The sequence below is a fragment of the Heptranchias perlo genome, chromosome 16 (assembly GCF_035084215.1).
Source record: "Heptranchias perlo isolate sHepPer1 chromosome 16, sHepPer1.hap1, whole genome shotgun sequence".
NCBI lineage: Eukaryota > Metazoa > Chordata > Chondrichthyes > Hexanchiformes > Hexanchidae > Heptranchias > Heptranchias perlo.
In genome coordinates, this window is record NC_090340.1 from 47,992,901 (window position 1) to 48,014,847 (window position 21,947).

Here is a 21,947-nt window from a genome sequence, read left to right on the forward strand (position 1 = left end):
AATATCTCCAATATCACAGAAGCCAGTCTTCAGCCAATTCGATTCACTCCACGTGACATTGAGAAATGGCTGAGTGCACTGGATACAGCAATGGCTATGGGCCCCGACAACATCCCGGCCGTAGTGCTGAAGACTTGTGCTCCAGAACTAGCCGCGCCTCTAGCCAAGCTGTTCCAGTACAGCTGCAACACTGGCAGCTAACCGACAATGTGGAAAATTGCCCAGGTATGTCCTGTCCACAAAAAGCAGGACAAATCCAAAACGGCCAATTACCGCCCCATCAGTCTACTCTCAATCATCAGCAAAGTGATGGAAGGTGTTGTCAACAGAGCTATCAAGCATCACTAACTCACCAACAGCCTGCTCACGATGCTCAGTTTGGGTTCAGCCAGGACCACTCAGCTCCAGACCTCATTAAAGCCTTGGTCCAAACATGGACAAAAGAGCTGAATTCCAGACGTGAGATAAGAGTGACTGCCCTTGACATCAAGGCGGCATTTGACTGAATGTAGCACCAAGGAGCCCTAGTAAAATTGAAGTCAATGGGAATCAGGGGGGCAACTCTCCAGTGGCTGGAGTCATACCTAGCACAAAGGAAGATGGTGGTAGTTGTTGGAGGCCAATCATCTCAGCCCCAGGACATTGCTGCAGGAGTTCCTCAGGGCAATGTCCTCGGCCCAACCATCTTCAACTGCTTCATCAATGAACTTCCCTCCATCAAAAGGTCAGAAATGGGGATGTTCGCTGATGATTGCACGGTGTTCAGTTCCATTCGCAACCCCTCAGATAATGAAGCAGTCCGTGCCCGCATACAGCAAGACCTGGACAACATCTAGGCTTGGGCTCATAAGTGGCAAGTAAAATTCATGTCAGACAAGTGCCAGGCAATGGCCATCTCCAACAAGAGAGAGTCTAACCACCTCCACTTCACATTCAACGGCATTACCATCACCAAATCCCCCACCATCAACATCCTGGGGTTCACCACTGACCAGAAACTTAACTGGACCAGCCACATAAATACTGTGGCTATAAGAGCAGGTCAGAGGCTGGGTATTCTGCAGCGAGTGACTCACCTCCTGACTCCACAAAGCCTTTCCACCATCTACAAGGCACAGGTCAGGAGTGTGATGGAATACTCTCCACATGCCTGGATGAGTGCAGCTCCAACAACACTCAAGAAGCTTGACACCATCCAGGACAAAGCAGCCCGCTTGATTGGCACACCATCCACCAGCCTAAACATTCATTCCCTTCATCGCCAACGCACAGTGGCTGCAGTGTGTACCATCTACGGAACGCACTGCAGCAACTCACCAAGGCTTCTTCGAAAGCACCTCCCAAACCCATGACCTCTACCACCTGGAAGGACATGGGCAGCAGGCACATGGGAACAACACCACCTGCATGTTCCTCTCCAAGTCACACACCATCCTGACTTGGAAATATATCGCCGTTCCTTCATCGTCGCTGGGTCAAAATCCTGGAACACCCTACCTAACAGCACTGTGGGAGAACTTTCACCACACGGACTGCAGCGGTTCAAGGCGGCGGCTCACCACCACCTTCTCAAGGGCAATTAGGGATGGGCAATACATGCCGGTCTTGCCAGTGACGCCCACATCCGATGAACAAATTTTTAAAAATTACAGCTTTGTTAGTTTTAACCCTAATTGATTATCACACGTACAGTCAGATCTGCATGTCATTTGCATCAACTCAACTTTGCAAAAGAAAAATGCTGATCTGAGAAGAAAAGGAATTCAAAACAAAGAAAAACAGGCGTGTTTATAAAAAAAAAAATTACTTCTCAATATCATTCAGCAGTTTAACGACTTAACTCTACCGTGGCTTCCTTAAGTTGATTCTCCAGTTACATATCAAAAATTCAATCGTTTTAGAAGTATAATGGTCTCTCATCAATCTCAAAGAGAAAATTTACAAGTTCGGCAAATAGAAGCTTTTTGGTATTAAACAGGTTCCCTCTTCACTTCAAGGGCCTGTGGGGCCATGAAAGCTGGTCCCTGTAAATATTTTTAATCCCATAAATATTGTCACACAAGTGGGCTGCCATAATGGGGAAATATTTATATTCCTCAGTTATAATGCATCAAACTAGCATGATGCAATGGGGAAGGGGGGAATTATAACTGACAATGGGATCCAGTGAGCAACGTGTGCACCTGACATAATTCTAAGGCCCTACAGATTTTATTTGCCAGATCTCATGAACATATGATTGGCAGCCTGCCTGCCCAATTGCTTTGGTGAGGGGCAGCCCATCTTCTTTCAGGGCAGGATTTCTGGCAAGCCTGCTATGGATTATTTAAAGCATGACTGTACCTCTCTTGAAGGAAGGTTGCATTCACATTGCTGACATTAGTCTCAGCATTTGCTGGAAATACCTCAACCTGGAAGATGTGTCAGAAGAAAGCCCCCAAGTTTTCTGTTACATTCATGGAGGTCCTAGTGAGGGCTTGGAGGGACATCCTCTTTCCATCACATGGGAAAAAGATGCCAAAAGTAGAATTTTCAACAGGCCTAGGGAGAGGTGGCAGAGGTAGTCAATGCTAGCAGCATCACCCGCAGGACCTGGGTTCAATGTCAAAAGAAGTTCAACAACCTGAGCAGAGCAGCAAGGATAAGTACAGGTCTTCATGTATCCATCTCTCTGCATTACACCTAGCAACAGCACTTTCCCAGCCCTCTTACCCAGCAGTCTGAGCACTTCCCTTCCCTGCACCGTATCCTTGTCCACCAATCACAAGTGCCACTGTATTACCTCACCTTCTCATTCCAATCACACTCTAACCCCGTTTCTTGCTGCCTTCACAGCAGGCACTAACAGCATTCTGATCTCACCTGGTAGCAATTACAAAGCAACAAGCTCCTCTGCTGACTCCTTTCTAACTTCACAGTCCAGACACTTTTTTTCAATTGAACACCTCCCCATCCTGCTTGCAACTTGCTCTGCATTCACATTGTGCAGCATGAAGCAGCCCCACACATATACACATTCTTTTACAATAGGCGATCACTAAATCTCCTCCTCTCCTTCTACAGGAAAAAAAGTAACTCACAACACAGGGAAGAGGAGAAAAATCAGGGAGAAGACCATAACGAGATAGAGCAGCCAGCCCTGGAGATGAGAGGCCCATCAAGAGCAGAAAGCATCAGAGATGGTGTGGCTGAGGGCGACATTGAGCAGGATGTCTGCCTATTACTGTACACTTCCATTAGCCTCAAACAATTGCACAACCAGCTTGGCAGCTTCATGCTGCATAATGAAGCCGGTCATCTGCTACTGTGTAGCTTGTCAGTGCCATGTTAACCCCTGTCCCTTTCTTCTTTCGCTAGATATTTCTCAGTATCTGGGCCCTATGGAAGAGAATTCAGAGGAAGACAATTGTCCAGAAGAAGCACTGTCATGTGCTCCATCCCTCCCAAGCACTCCAAGTGGGTTAGATAGTGTGTTAGAGGGATTTGAACGTCATGAAGCACCCAGCATGGGTGAACAGGAGCAGGGACTCGTGGAAAGGACAGCACAGGTGATAACTCGCTGGAGGGCAAGCTCGGCTCCAAGCTCTGCTTAGAAGGACAAAGGTTCTAACTTCAGGGGCTAGCCTTCAAAAGAGAACTCACTTCAGCATATATGAAAATTATACAATATATTGGAAAGCCAGCCAAGGAGTTGCCGTACCATGACTGTAAGACTTGGAGGAGTCCGCTACCAGCTTGTGTGGCGTTCTGTTGTAGAGCAAATGAACTCCGTAGGCTACCATGGAGTGTGTGGTCATCTCCATGATTCAATAGTTTCAATGTTTTTATTTCAGGAGTGGTGGAGGAAATGAAGATTGTTAATGCGGAGGGGGATTCTGGAACATTTGAGGGGAATTAGCAGGTCAACCAAAGTGCTGCAATCCAGGATATTCGCTCTGGGCTTGTACACCCTATGAGCTAGGTAAGGCCTTCTTCAAGCAATCCCCCTCACCTCCTATCTCCCAACAGGCCCAAGTGCTGTTCCTTGTGGCATGGCAGACTGCTGTTGCTCCTCTTCCTCCAACTAAGTCAAAGTAGCAATAATGGCACCCATCGTAAGCTGTGTACTTAGAACATAAGAATACAAGAAATTGGAGCAGAAGTAGGCCGTATGGCCCCTCGAGCCTGGCCCACCATTCAATAAGATCATGGCTGATCTTCGACCTCAACTCCACTTTCCCGCCTGATCCTCATATCCCTTCTTGAGGGTGTGTAAGTAAAATAAACGTAGATAAAAACATCTACATGGCAAACTCTCTTGCAGAAAACACATTAGCAAACAGATATCATTGATTCGAGAGCTTGCAGGTAAGCGCCCTTTAAATATTGCTTCCAATGGATCTTTGGAAACCAATCCCGCAAGTTTTGCACGTTCATTGCTGGTCGGACTTCTGTTTTGGCACATTAAAATTTAATCGGAGCCCTAATGACAGCATTCACAAGGTTCCTGTCTGCTTCCAGCGGGTGCCTTGGGTGCCTAAAATGCCTAATAAAACTGATGGCGGTGGGTCGGAACCAAGCAGGATCGGGGGGGTGGGGTATGTCTTCCGTTGCTATTTTAACTCCACCACCATCCATTCCCGCTGGGTAGGGGGAGTTAAAATTGGCTCTATTGTCTGAAGAACAATTAGAAAAGTCCCACCATTGGCGGATGTGCCTTTAGCTGCCAAGGCCTGAAGCTCTGAAATTCCCTCCATAAACCTCTCTGCCTTTCCCTCCTAAGACGCTCCATATCTCTCTGACAAAGCCTATGGTCACCAGTTTTAATATCTCCTTCTATGGCTCAGTGTCAATTTTTGTCTGATTACGCTCATGTGAAGCGCTACATAAATGCAAGTTGTTGTTGTAGAACTTTTTCTAAAATAATTTCATGAATCATTTTTAAACAAAGAAATTAGTTGGTTTTGTGAGATAAACTGAAGAATGTATCAGAGGGTGTGAAATTGGAAGATTATGCTTTGATGTAACTCAGATGCAACTGAGTAGAAGAATTATCAGGTCAGTTCAATAGAGAAAGATTGCCTTCATATTTTACACGCTTCCATATACTTTTTATTCCACCCGTATAGGTTTTATTGCAGTAGTTTACAGGTCTTGCATGCCACTGCTGGAACTAATTTGCAGCACTATTATGCAAGTCCTAGCCCCGTCCCAGTGAACTGTCAGCTAACAGTTATTCACATTCTTCCGAGCTGTTCTCTGTCCTTTTCTCCAGCACGTTCCTCTTTTGTACGAGACTATAGAGCCGATTTTATCTACCGGCAGAGAACGGGCAGGAGGCCAAGCCTTCAGCTGCTGAGGCTCCACACTCCCTAAACCCCCCTGCCTCTCCTCCTTTAAGTTACTGCTTAAAACCCACTTCTTTGACCAAGCTTTTGGTAACCCCTTGTAGTATGTCCTTCTGTGGCTCAGTGTCCAATTTTTCTCACCCCTTTGTGAAGCACCTTGAGACATTTTTTTCTACATTAAGGTGCTATGTAAATGTAAGTTGTTGTTGCACTTACATTTACATAGCACCTTAAGAAGTGGTGAGAATCATCAGTATCAACTGCATATGGGTCAGTTTTTAAAGTAATCTCCTACATTGGGCTTAAATTATTAAAAGGTATTAACATCAAAGTATTTTTATTTGGTAGCAACTGTTCTTTTAAAAAGAAAACGATTGAAGTGAAATCTGGTTCAAAGATGGTTGTAGAGATCTCTCCGGTAATAATTAAAAGGTGAAACTAACTTTGCAATGTATTAAGCAAATGTGAGGTCATCCACTTTGGACCAAAAAAGGATAGAACAGGGTACTTTCTAAATGGCAAAAAGTTAAAAACAGTGGATGTCAAAAGGGACCTAGGGGTACAGGTACATAGATCATTGAAGTATCATGAACAGTGCAGAAAATAATCAATAAGGCTAATGGAATGCTGGCCTTTATATCTAGAGGACTGGAGTACAAGAGGGCAGAAGTTATGCTGCAGCTGTACAAAACCCTGGTTAGACTGCACCTGGAGTACTGTGAGCAGTTCTGGGCACCGCACCTTCGGAAGGACGTATTGGCCTTGGAGGGAGTGCAGCGTAGGTTTACAAGAATGATACCCGGACTTCAAGGGTTAAGTTACGAGGAGAGATTACACAAATTGGGGTTGTATTCTCTGGAGTTTAGAAGGTTTAGGGGTGATTTGATCGAAGTTTATAAGATATTAAGGGGAACAGATAGGGTGGATAGAGAGAAACTATTTCCGCTGGTTGGGGATTCTAGGACTAGGGGGCAAAGTCTAAAAATTAGAGCCAGACCTTTCAGGAGTGAGATTAGAAAACACTTCTACACACAAAGGGTGGTAGAAGTTTGGAACACTCTTCCGCAAACAGCAATTGATGTGAGCTCAATTGCTAATTTTAAGTCTGAGATAGATAGCTTTTTGCCACCCAAAGGTATTAAGGGATATGGGCCAAAGGCAGGTATATGGAGTTAGAACGCAGATCAGCCATGATCTTATCAAATGGCAGAGCGGGCATGAGAGGCTGAATGGCCTACTCCTGTTCCTATGTTCCTATATATTATTTTGGTACATATGGTAGGAGACTTTACCACACTATCCTTTAGCAATACTACCACCAGTGATACCTTAGTTTTCTACCTGGGTATAACTAAGGATCCAAAGTCTGGCTCAGCCTTCAATTTTCACTATCTTCAGTAGTGTATCTTTGGCCACTCATTTTTTTCCATTTCTTTGGTGAATGGCAGCAATGGCAGAGAGAGGTCCAATGGGAAATTCATCTGAAATTCACCGCCATCAGAAAATGTGTCAAACTGGGCTGATGCCGTCATAACTACAGGCTCAAGTCCTGCCCTTATGCACTGGAGACAAAACTATTATACACGGATTATAAAATATTAAAAAATGTTTTAAAAATTTGTTGCATGGCCATTGCTCCTAACTGTACTCCCTGTTGATTGCGGAAGAAAACGTTGCTGCAGCAAGTTAGCCTTGCTTGACTAACATTCGAACAATTAGATGTGTCTTTCCCTCCATACGCAAGGTGGAAATACTCATAAAAATTAAATTAAGAGCACTGGTGCTTGCTCTGTGATGTAGACCTTAACAAGACTTTGCATCTTCCGCTGTACGAAATTAAGGGGACAAGCTAAAATAATAAGTACAAACAAAACATGTAAGCTGCTACAAAGCATATGATTGAACAAAAACAACTTGCATTTATATAGCACCTTTAACATAGTAAATTGTCCCAAGGCGCTTCACAGGAGTGTTATCAAACAAAATTTGACACCAAGTCACATAAAGAGATATTACGACAGGTTACACAGGAACATAGGAACAAGAGTAGGCCATTCAGCCCCTCCTGCCTGCTCCGCCATTTGATAAGATCATGGCTGATCTGTGAACTAACTCCATATACCTGCCTTTGACCCATATCCCTTAATACCTTTGGTTGCCAAAAAGCTATCTGTCTCAGATTTAAATTTAGCAATTGAGCTGGTATCAATTGCCGTTTGCAGAAGAGAGTTCCAAACTTCTACCACCCTTTGCGTGTAGAAATGTTTTCTAATCTCGCTCCTGAAAGGTCTGGTTCTAATTTTTAGACTGTGCCCCCTACTCCTAGAATCCCCAACCAGCGGAAATAGTTTCTCTCTATCCACCCTATCTGTTCCCCTTAATATCTTATAAACTTCGATCAGATCACCCCTTAACCTTCGAAACTCTAGAGAATACAACCCCAATTTGTGTAATCTCTCCTCGTAACTTAACCCTTGAAGTTCGGGTATCATTCTAGTAAACCTACGCTGCACTCCCTCCAAGGCCAATATGTTCTTCCGAAGGTGCGGTGCCCAGAACTGCTCACAGTACTCCAGGTGCAGTCTAACCAGGGTTTTGTATAGCTGCAGCATAACTTCTGCCCCCTTGTACTCTAGGTTGATCAAGAAGTTGGTTTTAAGGAGCGTCTTAAAGGGGGAGAGTGAGCTGGAGAGGTTTAGGGAGGGAATTCCAGAGTTTAGGGCCTAGGCAGCTGAAGGCACGGAGGAAATTTCTGCTCATCCAATACTGGATGTCAGACAAGCAGCAAGATAAATCAGAGGCAGTGAATGGGTTGAGAGAGATGGTAGTGAGGTAGAGCTGAATGTCGTCAGCGTGCATCTGGAATTTGACATTGTGTTTTCAGAGGATGTTGCTGAGGGGCAGCGTGTAGATGAGAAATAGGAGGGGGCCAAGGATAGATCCTTGGGGGACTCCAGAACTGACGGGGCGGAAGCAGGAAGGGAAGGCATTGCAGGTGATTCTCTGGCTACAACTGGATAGATAAGAATGGAACCAGGCGAGGGCAGTCCCACCCAGCTGGAGAACAGAGGAGAGGCGTTGGAGCAGGATGGTCTGGTCAACCATGTCAAAGGCTGCTGCCAGGTCAAGAAGATGAAGAGAAATAGTTTACCACTGCCACAGTCACATACGATGTCATTTGTGACTTTGATGAGGGCTGTTTCAGTACTGTGGCAGGGGTGGAAACCTGATTTAACAGGTTCAAACGTGGAGTTGTGGGAAAGATGTGCATGGATTTGGGAGGCGACAACACGTTCAAGCACTTGAGAGAAAAGGGAGGTTGGAGTATAGCTTAAGTTTGCAAGGACAGAGGGGTCAAGGGTGGGTTTTTTGAGGAAGGGGGTGATGACGGCAGATTTGAAAGGGATTGCCTATGATTTGAAACAGATTTGAAGCCATTTCCAAATTTCTGTCTGAATTTGCTACTTAATTCTTTATTAAACAGTAAACAGAAAGAACAGTATTATTTTGTGACTTGCTGCACCGTATAAGGCATATTATCAGGCAGATATTCACTGGACAGCTTTTCATAATTAAAATATAGAAAACAGAAATAGCCTGGAAAGGAAATTAAAGCTATATTCAGGTCCTTTATAGTCTTGTTCCCACAGCAATTAAACAGCCAACATACTGGTGAAATTCTCTGGTCTTATGCAGGATGTATGGAAAACAATTTAACAATCCAAATGCAAAAACTGTTGAGAATGTCAGTATGCTTTTTTTAAAAAAACATAAATATCTAACTGAAAATATTGCTAAAATTTCACTCTAGGAAAAATGTCCTATTCAAAGTTACTATTTTTCTGATCACTGTACCAATTGTAGAGATTATAACCACGATAAGCCCATTGCTAAGAGTGGGACTAATGATGACATACATACTAATTAAACACCTCATTAAATGGAGTTCAGATGATAATTATTTACCGTTGTTTTCATGGGTATAAAATTATATGCTTCTAAGGGCCTCAAAAGATAAAATGTAGCTGCTCAGTTGAAATATTGATTAGAAATGCAATCTCTGTTGCTTCAGTTTCCACATTCATCAAGATAAAACACGTTTAAGTCTATAATCATTTGAGTTACCAAACTCAACTGAAAATATGAACAAAGTGAGTACATTTTCCTCCTTAAATGGTGCTCATACTTTGTTTTGCACAAGGATGTAAACATGACATTGACTTGTCTTACATGGTAAAGTTTGCTGTTGCAGAATGGTGGAAGCAGCTTCATGGCTGCAAAAGCTGCCATCTCTTCCCATTCTAATGTTTGGATAGAAAGGGCCAAATACAACTCATGCTGCAGTTGCTCACATGAATCATCTATTTGTATGCATAGCAAGGACCAACAATATATTTACATTAGCCCAGTAGTAAACATTATAATTTCAGCCAAAAATTCATTTTATCAACAAGGGTGACAGTAGAGCTACTACCTGTAGCACACCTGGGTTAGGGAAAGGAAAATTGCAAATAGGTCCTGATCACTATTTAGTGACCCCTACTGGAGGTGCATCGTGTGGATGTTGCTGGAGGATGGGATCGGGCTTGACTGTGACACACATTAGGGTTGAATAGCCCACCAACACTCACTGAAAAGGCTCAGAAATGAAGAATGGTTATTTGGGCAAGGTACCAGAGGACAGCTCGTGCCCACTTAACTGTACCACAATAAAGAGTTAACAACTGCAGAAGAGCAGCAGGCGGGAGAAAATTGGCAGACAAAACCATTTTTAAAAAAGGGCTGTGAGTCCGTGCAAAGGAGTACCAACTAGTGGGTAATACAGATTCAAACCTTTTCCACTACTTTGCTATAGGAATGCCTCAGATGCCAGGCATGCCCCTCCAAAGTGGGTGCGAGAGAATCATTTGGAGAAAAATCAGACTGCTCTTAACTGCCTCCTGGTCGCCGGTTTCAGAGTGGCCACCTACTTGCCCCTGTAACTACCTAGTGGTGACCTGAGGAATCAAAGGAGAGATATTAGCATTCAGCTCTTCACAAAAAAACTTCATTTTTAAAGCAATATTTAATCTTTATATGTGTCCACATTAATGCCAATTTAAAATGTAATTCCAACACACTGCTACAAAAATGATTTGATAGTGAAATGTGTGTGTTCGTGCTACAGAATTTTCCTGAGCCAATACAAATGTTCCTAGCATGCCAGAATTATATACTAGGCCTGAAGAGAAAATAGCTTTGACGGCCAAGTCAGTTAAGTAAATCCAAAGGATTGACCCTAAAAAACAGCAACTAAGGCTGTTGCAAACTATTCACCCATCTAAGTCAAAATGTTCTGAATTATGCATTGTAAATAGTGATGAGGCATAGGACAGCAATCCCCCTACAAAATAATAAACCTATACTGGATGCTCCTGTTGGGCAGCATTAATATATTCCCTGGGTGCTTCAAAGGTCCTGCCTCTCTACTAATAACTGTGCATGTTGGGGAGTCATGGTTTCAACACTTTGACTATTCTGCTAACAGTGTATTGCTGCAGTAACATTAAAACAATACCTAGCTTTGTATGCTAAATAAATGCTTCCATTGATTAAATAACTTGCATGCTGTTACAGTCATTTTATTGACTGATATGCATCTCATTTAATCCAAATAGCCATTTGATGGTGTTCTTGAGAGTGCTTCCATTTTTTCTCGTGTAGAGTGGTTTCCTAGTTTTTTGCTGAAAAAATACTATGAATGTACGTGTTTTCTCCACCACAAAATTCACCTGAGCTTAAAAGTTTACAAATAGGGACTTCATGTGCTTACAGTGGTTCGTGAGGTAATGCAGTTTATAGACTCTCATGCATGGGTCTGCTTTTTATTATTCTGTTTACAAGGGGAAGAAAAATTATCCATTTACTGTTATGGTAGTAGAATAATATACTTAGTTTTTGTGAAGTATAACTACTGAAATGTGGGCACATTGATATTTTTAAAAATGTCTTGAAAATTGAATCCTAAACTTTTCCTTGCATTCTCTTGCATCAGCTTTCAGATAAAAATATCCACTCAGCAAAAGAATTCAATAGACCTGTGCTTCTTTTTTGTTAGCCCACTGTGGTTTGTCTTCAAAATGCAACAAATATCAAATCAACAGATCTTTTAGCGTAGTTCCCCATAAAAAAAGTGATGGCTTTTCACTAAACTTTTGAATATAGTTATATTTAATGATCTACTTTAAACTGCCTGATTGCCATGCTCTATCTTATATATAAATAACTCTTGAAGGATATAGCAATGTCTGAAGTTTTAATACTTTGCAAGCAAACAATAAAACCACGGGGCTGATTTTTGGCATGATTTTCGTAACAGGACGCAAATCGCAAACAAAAGAACCCAGAGTTTCTGCTGGAGGCCCGCTTGTTGTGCTTTTTGAGTGGGCCTCTAGTTAGGTGGCTAGCGCTCCTGTTGCAGACAGGAAGCAGCCTAATAAATATATTTAAATTAGGGTCCTATGATGTGATAGGACCTGGACACCAATGTTGTGCGAGTCAATGATCCACCACTGCTTCCTGAACCCTCCCATAGGTGGTACAGGGTGGAAAACAGACATGGACACAAGTGTAAAAGGATACTCACCAGCTCTAATTAAAATTGCTGAAAATGTTTGGCAGACATCTTGTATTTCACAGTTGTTTTTGGATGCAGAACCGCTGTTTTTTCTTTGCTTATAGCGGCCGGACAACCCTCAAGAAGCTTAAGCGGATACTGGCAATGTTCTTTTCATGAACATGGGAATCGTTTTGGTTATTCCATTCAGTCTGGAGGACAAAGAGCAGCAGCAACAGATGGAAGGACCATATCGAGCTGCAGCTGCAAGGAGACCATATAGGAGGAGGAGAGCTCACAGACATCCTTAGTTTTCTCACAGGGTGTAAAGGCCCAGAGTTACATACTTGCACTTCTCAGAAAAGCAGTGTATAAGGGGTCTGTGCTGCTCCAGGAAGGCTGTCACAGACCTGTGTCGCCTCCTGCAACGAGGCCTGCATTTCCTTGTCACATCTGGCATTACGTTGCCTGTTGCAGTGAAGATTACTATGGCTCTCAACTTCTTCGCCTCCAGCTCCTTCCAGCGTACAACAGGGGCTATCAGCAGCAACAGTCAGTCTGCAGTTCGTGCTTGCATTAAGCAGATGACTAATGCCATGTTTGCAAATGATTTCATCACAATCCCCATGGACAACTAGAAATAACAGGATGGGGCTCAGGGGTTCGAGCAGATTGCAAGCTTCCCCTAAAGTCCATCACCATGCGGGCTCCTACAAACTAGCTCGCTGTCTTCACAAATTGCAAGAGCTTCCATTCCATTAATGCACAACTGGAATGTGATCACCAGCAGTGCATGGTGCAGGTCTGTGTCTGCTTTCTTGGCAGCTGCCATGACGCTTTTATGTTATGCTAATCCTCCATCCCCCGACTCTTTGCACCTGCACAGCAAGTGAGAGACTGGGTGGTTGGGACAAGGGATAGCTCCTGCATACTTGGCTCATGACCCCTCATGGAAATCCATGCTCGTCAGCTGAATTGTGCTACAACCAAATCCATAGGTCAACTGGAGCTCGAGAGCTTGCAAGAGGGAGGGATTGAGCTCAAGAGTGACCGGATGAGTAAAGAAAGGGAAAATGATCATGCACCCTGCTAAGAGAAAGAGGCAGCAAGTGTGTGCAAGAGAACGACATTGTTGGATGAAAGAAAGAATATGCAGTGTGAAGCATCAAAGACTTAACAGAAAGGTGAGAATTAATCCAAGTCCAAAACAAAATAAAAGCAGAATATTGTTTGTGCCAGTTTTGAGGGCAGTAACAGATGTTGAGTATGTGAGCGTAAGCAGGAGATATCGCAAAGTGTCTGTTGTAATTGGAGGTATGGCTTGTACAGTTGGGGAAGGGAAGGATTGGTAGTGTTGGGGGAAAAGTGTGGTGCTGCAGTGTCAAATTCAGAACAAGAAAGATATGAAGAGGAATTAAATCTTGGCAGTTTTAGTAGGTCATTAAACTTTTTCCGGCACCACAGCCAGGTCCTGGGAGCGTCACCTCTCTTCATCCATGCTGGCTTATTTGTCATGGCACCTGTCTGCTATTTGAGAGAAACAGCACCTCTTTCCTGCCCCTGATTCTTCAATAAGCACCTTCATTGGACTGTTAGAAAACGTGGATACCCTGGCCATCAACATTGTGCCTGCTGCTCCACAAACACACTTTACTTGGACAACAAATGAAAACTACACCCCTTTAAGAAGTGCAGGCTAGCTTTTAAAAACGGCAGGTCCACCAGAATTCCTGACCTCCCAAAGAGCAAACTGTCTATAAGCAGCATGATTAGCACTGGTAGCTCACCACTCATATTTAAATGAAGCCTGATCACATAAATCGACCGGGCCTTTCACTGCCGTCATTGGGTGGACAGAGCAAACGCAATGCCACCACCTGCCCATTCTGCACTAGAACTGAAGTTCGACCCCGATATCTAGGTTAATGGCTAAAATTTGGTGGCGGCAATGATGAACTCCTTCTGCCTATATTTTAATTTGGTTAAAACTGTCACTGGCCCAATGATACAGACAAAAATAAAATTACACAAAATATATATGCCTTTTCATGTGTGACTGCATCACGCAGGATTTTTTATCCTATTTTATTACTTTCCTTTAGTGCCTTGACCAATAGCTCACAAATTCATTTCTTCTCATACAAAGGAGTGATAATTTATTGATATTGAAGGAAAGATTAAGTTCTAATTCATTCTCCATAGAAAACTAATAACGGATAGTCCTTTCCACAGAGCAACATAAAAGATTCCAATAATTATAAGTCAAAATGTTGGTGACTGCTAGAAAACGATGTGAAAGGCATCAAACATCTTGCTGTGAACAGTAAAGATAAAATGAAGCCTGTCTCTTATACTACCTTCAAGGTGAAATTAATAATTAATTGGTAAAGCACGAACATGGAATGATTGCTATCAATATTTTAATACTTTTACTGTTAATTTCATTCACCCCATCACGTTTTGTCTAGAGAAAGGCTAATGTGATTTACGCATTTAAAAGGGGTGACCCTCTTAAATATATTTCCAGCAGAAGATATATAACTCATTCCCTGTGTATAGAATTCCATTTTAGCATTCAATTTGAGATTTTTAAAAAAATGTTGCCAGCATGCTTTTCTTGGAAGCACGACAAATAATGAGCTCCTGAAAAGAAAATGAACAATTCCTTGTAGTTACAATAGTTTTAGCTTAAAATAATGTGTTTATTTACAGTTCTGCAGGTGATTGCACCTACCTGTTACTCAGATCAATCACCTATTTGTTTAAAAAAAATCTCCTTGCATTAATTTGCACCAGTTTGATAGAAATTCCTCCTTAGTGCTTATAGTTTGTGCCTCTATGGCATACCAACACTCTTACGAGCAAGCAAAGACTACACTGGCAATTTTGAATTCGAGGCACACAGTCGACATACACATATACCATCAGATAGATTCTCTCTCCCCCCCCCTCCCCACGTTCAGTTTTCGGGCAGCCAGTTGGTGGAGCACGCCGACTGCCGCCTGATAAAATACAGCCTCCCGCTGTAGCTGAGTGCCGGACCGGACCTTATTAACAGACAGACAGTGGGCTGCGGGCGGAAAACGAGCATCTCGGGGGAGTAGTCTGGCTCCGGCCGCTGCAATATTGTACAGTCCGGCCGGCCTCCGAGTCTGGAAAATGTTGGTTTGTGGCGGTTCATTTTTGGGAGGGTGGAACCCCATGTGGCAACAGCCCAAGTTGCTTTTGTGGAGCCCATCGGAGAACTCATGCTCCTCCCTATCTATCCAGCCATTGGGGTTTTCCTCATGTCATGTCTGGGTCTGTTGTAGACTAATTGACAGAAATTGATTGCTCTGATTAGTCAACAACTCCATTATCATTGTATCATGCAATTACCAGGATGGTAGAAGGCGAACTAGATGGGCCTTGGTTGTTTTTTGTCTAGCAATTCTTATGTTCCTATGTTTTTATCCTGCTACAATGGCTCTGATACGATGGGTTCGATATTAGCAGGGCGGCGGGGTCGACTGGGCGCGTGGGTAACGCGCCTGGTGAAATCAGCGTGCTCTGCACGCAATCGCAGGCTAATTGGAGCCACTTACCTGTGCTTCCAGGTTTCCCGCTGGTAAGCTGAGCAGCGGGCAGACTGCGCATGCGCAGCAAGGTCTGTCAGCTGGAGGAGCCCTATTTAAAGGGGCAGTCCACCAATGCAGCAAACCTGCAGCAAACAACCAATGCTGAACCATGGAGCAGGCCAGAGGGAAGGCTGCCCCAAGATTTTCGGACTCCTCGCTCCAGCTGCTGCTGGATAGGGTGAGGAGGAGGTGGGAAATCTTTTTCCTGTCGGATGGGAGGAAGTGCCCCCCCCTCCACCACGAAGAAGGCCTGGCTGGAGGTGGCCGAGGAGGTCACCAGCTGTGGCAATGTGCCGCGAATCTGGGTCCAGATTTAATGACCGAACCAGGTTAGGCAAAGTGAGTATACTTACGCATTCTCCCACACTCCGACTTCCACATCACCTCCACCACCACACGACCCCTTCTGCACTGCCACCACACCGCTCTTGCATCACTCCTCACATCCACTCAACTATCATCCTCACCTTGCCTCCATGTACTCACCGCCCCGTCCCCATTCGAACACTACCACGCAACCCAATCCTCATACAATATCATGGCTATGTTGCACACGCACCCTCCCATGCATCTCCCTCACGCTCAACCCCACCCACACCAATGCATGCAGCGGCTCACCATGCAACCATCACTCAATCACGCCTCTGTGTTTTGCCTTGATAGGAGAAGAGATGCCAGAACGCCCGGGAGAGGGCACGGACCGGAGGGGGCCCGCCACACCAGGTGGCACTAACAGACGCAGAGCAGCAGGCATTGGACATCAGCCACACGCTAGAGTGCCTGTCTGTGGCGGATGCCGTGGCTGGGATTGCACAAAGTGGTCGGTGACAGAAAGCTAACACTCAGCACTCATGATAGCGAATGATCTTAGCATCACTTGGCATCTGCAGCACCTCAACATCCGTCCACATGCCTAATATTGCTTTCTGTTCTCTTGTAGGGCCATCTGCGAGTGCCATGACCATGGAGGGCGATTCCTCAGAGGACCTGCCGGCCTCTGAGGGTCCATCATCACATCTGAGCCATGCATCCACCAGCGCAGATACATACACCTCGGTGGGTCCCAGTCCTCACTTAGTTGGGCTTGCACATGGTGAGTCACCACCCACATATGAGCACAAGCAGACCCTGGTGGCAGGGGCAGCCGCGGAGAGTCCGCGTCGGTGGAGCACTCTTCTCCAGGCTCTGCTCAGCTGGACACAGATACTGAACCCTGGGGGCCAGCCGTGAAAAGAAGAGTAGTCGAGGGGCAGCAGCACATTGCCGAGGCGCTGGAACAGGTGCCACGCGCACTCTCCACAATTGCGCAGAGGATGGAGGAGTCCAACTCCTGCATGAGGGGAATGGTGGCACAGGTACAGGAGGGTATCTCTGAGATAGTGTCGCAGGGATGTGAAGGCATCTCTGAGATAGTGTCGCGGGTAGGTGTGGAAATGTCTGCGATGGAGGGAAGGCTAGCCTCCCTCGAGCGTCAAACACGGCTCAACAATGAGTCCATTCAGGCCCTGACAACAGCCGTTCGGATTCAGGGTGAGCAACATTCTGCCACCTCGAACAGGCTGACAGATACTTTGCAGGTGGCCTTCCAAGGCCTCACACAAGTCCTCCAAACTGCATCCAGCAGGGTGGAAGGAGTGATGTGGGCCTGGGCCATGAGAGGGATGATGGTAAAAGGGGACATGGAAGTGGGGACGCCACTCAAAGCGCTCCCACGTCTCACCCGTTGCCCTCCTCTCAACCAGTACCCGCAATGCTGCCCCCTCTCCAGGTGGCCGAGTCTGCCCCTGCACAGGTGCAGGTGGAGCAGTCTTTGGAGGGGCCCTCACGGGCACCCAAACCCAGAGGGCGTCGGCCCAAAGCATCTCATTGGTCAGGGCATGGACAAGAGCAATCTGCCACTACCTCTGCTGAAGCCACAGGGGTAGCACCACGTAGGGGTTCCCGGAAACGCAAGGCGATGGTTTTGTGAGCACAAAGGGAATGCACAAGGGTGTCTGACGATTTGTCATGTTTTTTATTTATATTTGTTTTCTTTCACATGCACAATAAATCTTATTATTATCACCACTACTGCCACATCTTGCCCATTCTTGACTGGCTTGTGGAATAGATCCCTTTCATGGGGTTCACCATGAACACGCACACTTGATGCCACCCATTGTGTCACTGCAGAGTTGGTGTAGCTGTGTTTGCAGGGCTCTTTTGTGCAGACGACTGAGAGACGTCGGTGATGTCCCCGGTGGCACCCTGGAAGGATGCGGAGGAGAAGTTGTTGAGGGCTGTGGTGACTTTGACAGCAACAGGTAAAAAGATGGTGCTCGGGCCAGCCGAGAGCAGCTCAGCATGAAGGAGGCTGCAGATATCCACGACTACATGTCGAGTGACTCTGAGCCTCCATGTGCACTGCTGCTCAGAGAGGTCCAGGAAGCTGAGCCTCAGTCTATAGACCCTGTGGCGAGGGTAGTGCCCTCTGCGATGCATCTCTCTCTGCAGTTGCCCTCCCTCCTGCTGTGCAGGTGGATGTGTCACAGCACTGTGTTGTGGGGCTCCACGTGTCAGAGGTGGATGGCGTGGCCGGCGAGGCTGGTGATGCTGTTCGCCCTCTGAGGAGGTCATGACTGCAGCTACGGTGGCCCCATCCAGAAGTTTGAGAGGGTCCGCAAGGTAGGTAAATGTGTCTGGACACCGGGGTAAGTGTGCAAGTTTGTGAATTTTATTGTTAGGAGGAGGGTGGTGGAGGCCAAACTTTGTCCAAATTGACAGAGTGGCCTCCTGCAATGAGTGAGGGTCTCCCCCACCGCCCCCCGCACCTGTCAAATGGACCTTTGCAGCTGCCACAGGCTGATGGCTGCAACACGTCCATTTCAACTGGGAGTGTTTCCCCCAGTACGGGAAACAGTCTCAGTTCATTGCAAAATCCCAACCCTCCTAAAATATCAGATCAATCAGGTCTGTAAACGACCTGAAGTACCTGTTTAAGTACTTTAAGAGGCACCCCGCCAGCCTTAATTGCCGGCGGGAGTCCCATATGCGGGGGCTGCGCGCGCATGTCAGCGCGTCACTGGGGAACCTGGAAGTGGGCGGGTTGGAGCCGGGCTCCAGACCCGCCCTAGGAATCCCGGATTTTCGCAACCTCCCCCGCCACGAACACACCTGATTCCGGGTGCGAAAATCGAGCCCTATATGTCTGGCTACTTGTGAGACACTTCATTGAACACCTTCTTAAATATCCATATACACTAATGTGTTGCATTCCTTTTAACAATTCAATTGTTCACTTGCTCAAGAAAAACAAAATTGTCAACACAATTTGCCTGTAACAAATCCATGTCGGCTGTCCTTAACTAACCCATGCATTTCTAAATCTCATTAATTTCATCTTGAATTATGGATTCTAAGAGTTTGCCCACAATTGATGTTAGACTAACTTGTTTATAGTTACCCAGTTTATCCTTCTCTCCTTTCTTCAACAAAAATATCTCCAATCCATTGACACAATTTGAATAGTTTATGAGGATTGAAAAATTATGGCCAAACCCTCTACTATTTCCTTTCTGACTTCTTTCAACAGCCGAGGGTAAAAAGGCCTGGTGACTTACCAACCTCGAGTTCTACCAGTTTTTCAGAACCAATTCCTTTTCCATAGCTATCTCTGACAATTGTTTCATATCCTCTTCAATACACCTACAATCCCACTTCCATCATTTGTAAAAACCAATGCAGAATATTTAATATCTCCACAATACCTTCATCCTCCACAACCCTCCATAACTGAGCAGTCCTACTCACTGAAAGCATTATTTTGCTATTTATGCACTTATAAAAGCACTTAGTATTTCCTTTTATATTATCTGCTAGCCTTTTTTCATATTCCCTTTCAGCCCTTCTAATCTCCATTTTCACCTCTCTACTACCTTTAGTATTGTTAGCTAACTTTATCATATGCCTCCCTTTTAAATTTCAGTTTAGTTTTAATCTCCATTTAGCCATGGAACTCTATACTTTGATGCACTTGCTTCTTGCCTTACAGAAATATATTTATGTTGTACTCTATGTATCTCATCCTTAAGATTTCTCACTGCTTCTCTAGCAATCTGTTTGCTAATTTTTCTGCCTAGATAATTTGGGCCAAAACCCTTCTTATCTCACTGAACTTTGCTTTCTTATAGCACCTCATCTTTGTCTCTTCATTATCCTTTTCTATCTTTACATTGAAACTAACTATGTTGTGGTTGCCGTTTCACAAATGTTCTCCTACTTTCATCAGTTATTTGCCCCACTTTACTTCCCAGAACTAAATCAAGCAATGCTAGATTTGGACTTGAAACATACTCATCCAGCAAGCTGTGCTGGATGCTTTCTAAAAAGCTTTCCCAACTTGATCACATGCACTACCTCTGTACCAATTCATCTTGGGATAGTTAAAAATCATGCAATATTATTGCCCTGTTGTTCTTACATATCTCTCCGAATTGCCTGCAGATCTTCAGTTCTATTTCATCTCTATCGTTTAGTGGCCGTTAATGTATGCTAAGAATTGTACCATTTCCCTTACTATTTCTTAACTTTACCCATATGGATTATCTCAATGCATCTCTTCAGACAGTCTTACATTCTAGTGCAGTGATAAAATTCTTTACTAACACTGCCACCTGCCTTTTTATCCCTTCCTATCTCCTAAAAATGTTATAACCAGGAACATTAAGTTCCCAGTCCTGACCAAACCCTGGTCACAGCTCCATTATAGCTACTATATCAAATCCCTCTATAGTTATTAACCTTCTAACTCTCCAATTTTGTTTGAAATGCTTTGTGCATTAAATACATACCACTTAATCCTGGCTCCAAATTTTGGAACGTTGACCCTTATTGTTTTTCCTGTTTTCTTCATTTAATTTTTTGATATTCCTTGATCCTTCAACAACCCCTGGCTGGAAAATCTAGAACCAGGGGGCATAGTCTCAGGATAAGGGGTCGGCTGTTTAGGACTGAGATGAGGAGGAATTTCTTCACTCAGAGGGTTGTGAATCTTTAGAATTCTGTACCCCAGAGGGCTGTGGATGCTCAGTTGAGTACATTCAAGGCTAAGATCGATGGATTTTTGGACTCTAAGGGATTCAAGGGATATGGGGATTGGATGGGAAAGTGGAGTTGAGGTCGAAGATCAGCAATGATCTTATTGAATGGCGAAGCAGGCTCGAGGGGCTGTATGGCCTACTCCTGCTCCCATTTCTTATGTTCTTATAACAGTGTTTTTATCTCTCACTACTTAATAGCACCTTTCTTCTCTTTTCTCTTCTGATAATATTTCCTCACTATTTATCTCAGACAAGTCTTCTGCTTCTATTCCAACTTTATTAATCCTACTTTCCCTCTCTCATCTCAAACCTGGACTTTCCCCACCCTGTTAACATGTTAGAGCAGTGTGGGATGATTTAAATCATCCATTCTCTCTGCAGAGACACTGGTGCCATTTCAGTTCATGTGAAGGTTGTCCCTTCAATATGGCCTTCTCTTGTTCCAGAACTTGTTCCACTGTCCCAAGAATGTGAACCCTTCCCTCTAACACCAACCATGCATTGACCTTTTTGATCTTCCTCTCTTGAACCTATCCAGTATGTGGCACTAGAAGCAATCCAGAGATTATCATCTTGGAGGTTTGTTTTTTTGATCTAGTATTTAACTCTTAAATTCCTCTGCAAGACATCAAACATAATTCTATCTATGTCTTTAGTTCCAACATGGATCACAACTTTTTGGCTGTTCTCCCTTTTTCACCTATTCCTTAATGTCCTTCACCCTAGCACCACGGAGCCAACATACCATTCAGGACTGCCAGTCGCAGCTGGAATAAAGGCTGCTTACAGCTCTGACCATGGAACCGCCCACTACTTCTACTGTCCTATTATTGTAGTCTACCTACACCTCAACCCCTGGGTAGGCCCTTGCTTTATGATGCTCAGGACAATCCTCCTTTGAGTCACCATTACTATCCCGTTCATACTTGTCCAACATTAAAGTATCTATTGGACAGTAACTCAAGGATTCGCTGCACCTGTGTAAGTGCTGTCTTCCTCTGTTGTCCCTGCAAATAGTCACCCACTTCTCTCCTTCTGCACTATCCCTCTGCCTTCACTGCTTCTTGGGAAAGTATGATTGATAAACCCTTCAAACTCTCTGATGTTGTGGAGAGATCCTTTGCTGCAGAAATTCAATTTTCCTGCACTTAATACAAATGTGCTGTCCCTGTATACACAGAGGTTCCATGTTGGCCCACATATGACATTCCACACACATCACGAGGGTTCCCTGCACTGTCATCCCTGTGTTTACCCTTCTAATTTTAAAATGTTATGGCATTATTCTGAACTCCCATTAGGACCAAACTCTCACAAGAATCAAAAAACT